This window comes from Lates calcarifer, linkage group LG19, assembly GCF_001640805.2.
Source record: "Lates calcarifer isolate ASB-BC8 linkage group LG19, TLL_Latcal_v3, whole genome shotgun sequence".
Classification (NCBI taxonomy): domain Eukaryota; kingdom Metazoa; phylum Chordata; class Actinopteri; family Centropomidae; genus Lates; species Lates calcarifer.
The window spans coordinates 14,465,791-14,471,790 of record NC_066851.1 but is presented as its reverse complement, the minus strand read 5'-3'; positions in this window follow the sequence as shown (position 1 = coordinate 14,471,790).

Sequence of the window (6,000 nt, the reverse complement as noted above, 5' to 3'; positions counted from 1 at the left end):
GGTGTACATAGCACCAGAGCTGCCACTGTTACACACAATACTCCTCACAGGTGAAACTGCAACCAAGTGAGCACATGGAAAGCTGCATTATTACCCCGTTAATTATTAGTATGGCACATCTGGAGTCTTCATCAATATGGCTGTAATTGGCACAGGAGGGAGAAATAATTGTGCAGTAATTAGCAAAATGAGGGAATTTGGAGCTTCACACCTCTCGCTGATTTCGGTATTGGAAGGTACTGTGTGATTTTGTTTTGATGCCTTGGTAACTAATGATGCCTCAGTGCAAGCAACTGCAGTACCTACCTGCGACGTCTGAGAGAGCGCTTCTTGAATCAGCTGAGGGAAAGACAGAGGCACTGAAATGTACACAAACCCGATGCAGTTGTGTATGTTTGGAAACCTGCTGGTGGCAGTGGTGGAGGAAGATTTGGGAGGTAATTTGCACATGTGGAGAGGAAGAATGAGCCAAGGAAAGAGAGAGAGAGAGAGAAGAGAGGGGAAGAGGGAGACAGGAGCTCCCTCTATCTATCTCTATGCTCAATAGTTTACTCAATATTGGGCAGTAAATTCAGATTTTGGAACTTTTGATGGAGCTTTAAATAAATTAGGTCTGAGTAAATTTCACACTCATACCCATTTGGACACTCAAATAAAATGGCCTACAATAAATAACTGCACCATATGGAAAATAGATTTTGGGCACAGCTGTGGTTTTTTGATTCCAAACCATGTGTTTCAAAGACAACTGGACAAACAAACTTCATGCAGTGGTCAAGATGACTAATTCACCTTTAAACCTTGTGAGTTGTTGTTTGATTTATCTAATTATTTGAATTTTATTTCACATTTTACTTCCTCTTTTTTTAAATTCTATTTGTTATTTTTATTTCTTTGCTAATTCGTTTTTCTTTCTTTCCTTTGTTGTTGTTGGTTTCTTCTCTCACAGGTGAAACTGTTTTCCCACTGATTGTTAATTGCAGCCTGTGTCCTTTAAAAAGAGACCTCACTGCGATCATTTCCTCCTGATGAAAGCTTCACCATAAGACTGCAGCTAACAGTTATTCTCATTATTTTGAGTAATAGATCGAGCGTTTAGTCTGTTAAATGTCAGACAACAGTGGAAAATGCTCACCGCAGTTTCACAGAGCCTCAGGGACAACTTGAAATTTCTTGATTTTTTTTCCAGCTAGCAGTCACAAAGTCAAATATATATCATTTACAACAATGTAAAGCAGAAAAAGGCAGCACATCTTCCCATTTGAGAAGCTGGATCCAGCAAATGTCTTGCTTTTTTGCAATCATCACAATAGTTGACAATATTCAACCAAACGATCCAAGACATGAGGTGAATTTCTCACTGCCTTTTTTTTTCCTGCAGCAGAAACACAGCAGTTTCTTCTCAGGGTGTCATGATAGTTGTAGGCAAGTCTGGGTTATGTGCATGTGGGAGACTGAGGCCACAGAGGACCTTGTACATGTCTGCTTTTATCACAGTTTATCACAGTTTTATCTCCCTCTCTCTGTGTCTCTGTCTCACATTTTGCCAATATCTGCCCATCCAGCTCTTTTTATATCTGCTACAGCACAGCCTGTACAGCTGCGCTCTCTCCTCTCTCTTTCTCTCCTCTTTCTTTCATGCTTTCCACTTCTTCATTGCATGACTTTGTCTAATGGAAAGAAGGGGGAGAAAAAGGACAGACACAAGAACTCTTTCAAATGTGTCTTTGCTGTCTGTGTTTATTCATTTTGATGCCAAGGCTGAGAGAGTTCTGCTTTGATTAACTGGTACTGCTCTGCTTAAAAGAGCGGCGACGAGCGCGTGTGCATGTAAACTGGTCTTTGGAGACCAAGGTTGTCTGATTTTTATAATATGAAGACCGGGGTGAGCTTGAGGAATTGAAAGGATGAGTCAGCCTCGTTCATGCTTCTTCAAATCCTTTACAACTGGTGCAGTGCATAGGTTCTCAATATCCTGACCTCCTGACATTGTAAGAGGGGTTTTCTGGATAAAGCCTCTATTGTGTAGAGTCCATTTGGTTTTGCCCAAAAAGTACAGAGGAACTGACGTGTATTTTTGCTGTTCTACATAATGTTAGCCACTCCCTCCTATGTCTGGATGAATAAATTAGCTTAACCCTGCAGGGATTCACTTTGTAGCTCTGTTTGACATCTCAATATGGCTTCATTTTCATAATAAAAACCTGTATCCAAATGGGGGAGAGTTTGTTAAGTAAAGAAAGGGGTGCTTTAAAAGAAACTACTCAACATTATTATGTTTTTAAAAAGGCAAATTTGCAGAAATATTAGCATTTACGGAGCTGAACAAGATCAAAAAAATGTTTCCAAGGTCATTAGAAAGTATATGAGATAGAGCCCTGCCAGTGCAGATAAACCAGCAAACATAAAAGAATTTAATTAAATGTGTTGTTCCATACTCCTGCTTTAAGTGTCTTTGAAAAAACTGGAGGAGAAAATGTAAATTAAATATTGAATACATACATAGATAAGCAGGTTTCAGCAACACTGCGTCTGTCTGACAAAGTCAAGTCTGCCCATATGGCACATGTATGAGCAGTCTATAAAAAAAACACACACACACACACACACACACACACACACACACACACAAAGTAATCATGAATTTATGCTAAAAATAAACCAATGGACCTGATGACTTAGCATGATGGGAAAAAAAAAAAACAACAATAACATCCTCACAATAGCTGGGCGTTTTCCATGAGCTATGTTAAGCACAGCTTATCGGCCAATCTGCTTTCTCTATCACACACACACACACACACACACTACACACACACACACACCTCTCCACCCAATCATGTCGGCCTGGGGCAACTTTTCATTAACGTTGTGGTATTACTTAAAACCCATTAAAATAGGCCCCTCCTAATCTAAATCCAATAATTTGTGCACTTCTCCCTCCCTTCACCGGCATCATGCTTTCCTCTATCTAACCCAACACTAAAATAGAAGATTCATTATCTCTTGTTTGGACAGGGATTATGCTGATCAGGGCGGCTTAAGGCGGAAGATATAAAGACTCTTAATAAAATTCTTCAGCCGTTGCAGCAATGTGCCATCTAATTTAAAGCAGTCAGACCCCTTAACACTCACACACGCACGTTCCGTCCATCACTTTCCTCGTCTGTCACCTTCTTCTCATCTCCGTTTCCATTCCTCTCAGATCATCCCCATCTCCTCGTCTTTTGTCACTAAAACCTACATTGAAATGTTTGTCGGGGTCAGATTTATTATCATACTGATACTTTCTACGTTAGATTATCTGCTCTGCTGTGGCTGTGACTCCAGGTTTTACCTCTGGAACCAGTGCAGTGTCTAGTCTCTACATGCCTGGTTTGTGCCTGGTTCATACAAAAACTGCATTATGTCTGATCTGATCTTTTCCTTGTACAATTCAGATTCATTATACAACAATGTGGATGACGTTGGATGTTGAAAAGCAAAAGAAGATGATGAAGACAAGTGTCAGACTTTTTGCTTCATTTCAGTTGTTCAGGGGCAGTTGGCTTGCCTTTTTCTTGGTTTCTATTCACTGTGGCATCAGAGCAAATGTGTGGAATTTACATGAAGGAGTCCAGTCCTTCAGCACCTCCAGTTCATCATTCAACACTTAAGTATTCAGCACTTGAAAATCCAGAGTATTCTGTTCATCAAATTTTTTTCATTTTGTCATCAAGAGACTTGACTGCTATAATTTTTGTTATATCACGTCAGTTCTCAAGGTTACCTGTAGCTGTTTTTCATAAGGAGATGTAAAACAAAGCAGTGTAATTTTTGTTATTTGAATTTATTGGAGGCAGAGCCCTGGAGGATAACAGCCTTGCATTTAGATGTGGGAGATTAAGTCATGAGAGTCAGCGCAGATTAACCTATGGAGCCAAACTGGCAGCTCTGCAAATGTTTTTTAAGATACATGCAGAAATTAGTCTGGGGAGATGGAAAGTACTTGCATTAGGCAGGAGGACAGGTCTGCCTCTGGGGAGGTGGGGTGGGGTGGGGCATCCATCCATCCATCCATCCATCCATCCCCCTCTTCCTCAGTGGGTTAATGATAGTAGACCTCACCACATCGCAGTCCTTTGCAATTCAAACTCCAGTTCATTTCCTGCTGCTGTTTATGTGGCAGCGAAGGCAGTTTTTATGAAGGTATCCATCTTCTTGATGTCGGCGCCATTTGACAATTCATTGTCAGCTGAATTGGTTGGAAGAGTGACTGTTAGCCATGGCGCTTTACAGACATAATATCACAGGATATTTTCTCTGGCTTGCACTTCCTTTGACTTTGTTTATTTGTTATTTACTTGTGTGCCATTATGGTAAATAATCTGCTTCATAGTATCTGAGAGCAATTGACTTGATGCATCTACTTCTTGTGTATTTAAACTGCAAGGGTAAAATATACAGATGTGAATAAACAAAATTATTTGTGGAGATGGCAGAGGAGTGTGCCTAACAGTAATGGGAGGTGCTGAGGGAAATAGGTATGCACACAGTCACACCGGCACACTGTAGGGTCGAATGGGATTCCGGGAAACACCCAGTCATTTGCAGGCAGCATTCCACACACGTTCACGCACACACACATACAAGCACATCCAATTAAGATTCATTAAGTGACCAGATTTCTGAGGTGACCAGGCAGTGAGTGTACGTCTGCTTCAGTCATCATTAATGTTAATTTACGGGCAAAAGTCCTTTCGCCCAAACCTGAAGAGCACTGGAGCACAATATCAAAATCTTTAAAACAAATACATAAAATATGACCTGTTTGGAAAGGGAATCAATATTACATGTTTGTCTGGAGGAAAGCTGCTGATGCATTTGCTGTGCTGACTTTTCCAATTTCTACATCTGAGATTACCATCGCTTTCGAGTATGCTGCTCATTTTGAAAAACAGAATTTCATTCAGTTGCTGCTGTAGCTGTATGCCCCGAGGCTCTGTGAGAGAGGGAAAGTGTATTAATGAAATGAGAGACAGACAGTGTTATTTAAATCACCTCAACAGCATAACCTGAGGCCTAACATAGGCTCTCTGCTGCTTTCCAGACCTGTTTTCATCCCTCAGCCAACCAAACGCAACTCAATCATATCCAAATAAACTCAACCAAAGACAACGAAAACTGAAGCACACTGTGCCAAACTTAGCAACACTGAATCAAATCATAGGGTGCTGACTCTTCAAATCAAATCAGTTCAAAATGAAATCAACCAGGATACTCGGCTATACCACACCATACACCAAACCCAATAAACCCAAATCCTAATCAACAAAAAACAAATTATTGACCCATGTTCTCACACACATACATTCAAGGAATTGTTTGACATTTTACAAAAATATTTATTTACCATCTTGCTGAAAGTTACATGAGAAGATTGACACCACTTTAACTATATTTGCTAACTACGTAGCTACAGCCAGCAGCTTAGCACGGAGGTTACGCTGTGGGCGCCCACCCCCTCAGAGAAAGTCTAGACAACTGAGGGAAGTATAATGTTGCCATGGCAGCAGTGAGTTGCAAGTTGAGCCCCATTTGTTTACATTTTGAAAAACTGGCATCATTAAAAGCACACTGATTAGATATTATCATCTGCTGTTTGCAGTGTGACCCATGGATATATAGATGTCTATCACTGGATAACTTTGATACTAAAGAAAACTTAGAAACATAGTGATTTTCAGGCAAGTTCTGGAGTAAATGATTTTGCAATGAGCATTGTTTACTCTACACAAAAAGCTAAGTTAAAATGACACTCTGTGGTTTTACGTGGGGTTACGTGCTAATCTATATTTCTTGGGTGTTGCACTAATTTTCTGGAGTCTGTCGCTTGTTGCCTGGCAACCTCATGGTGACGTCAAGAGTCAAAGAAGTTTGTTTGTCATTTTTACTCAAAAATCCTGTGGCTTTGAACAAAAACCACAAGGTTCCACATCCCATCCCATCACACCAGTTTTG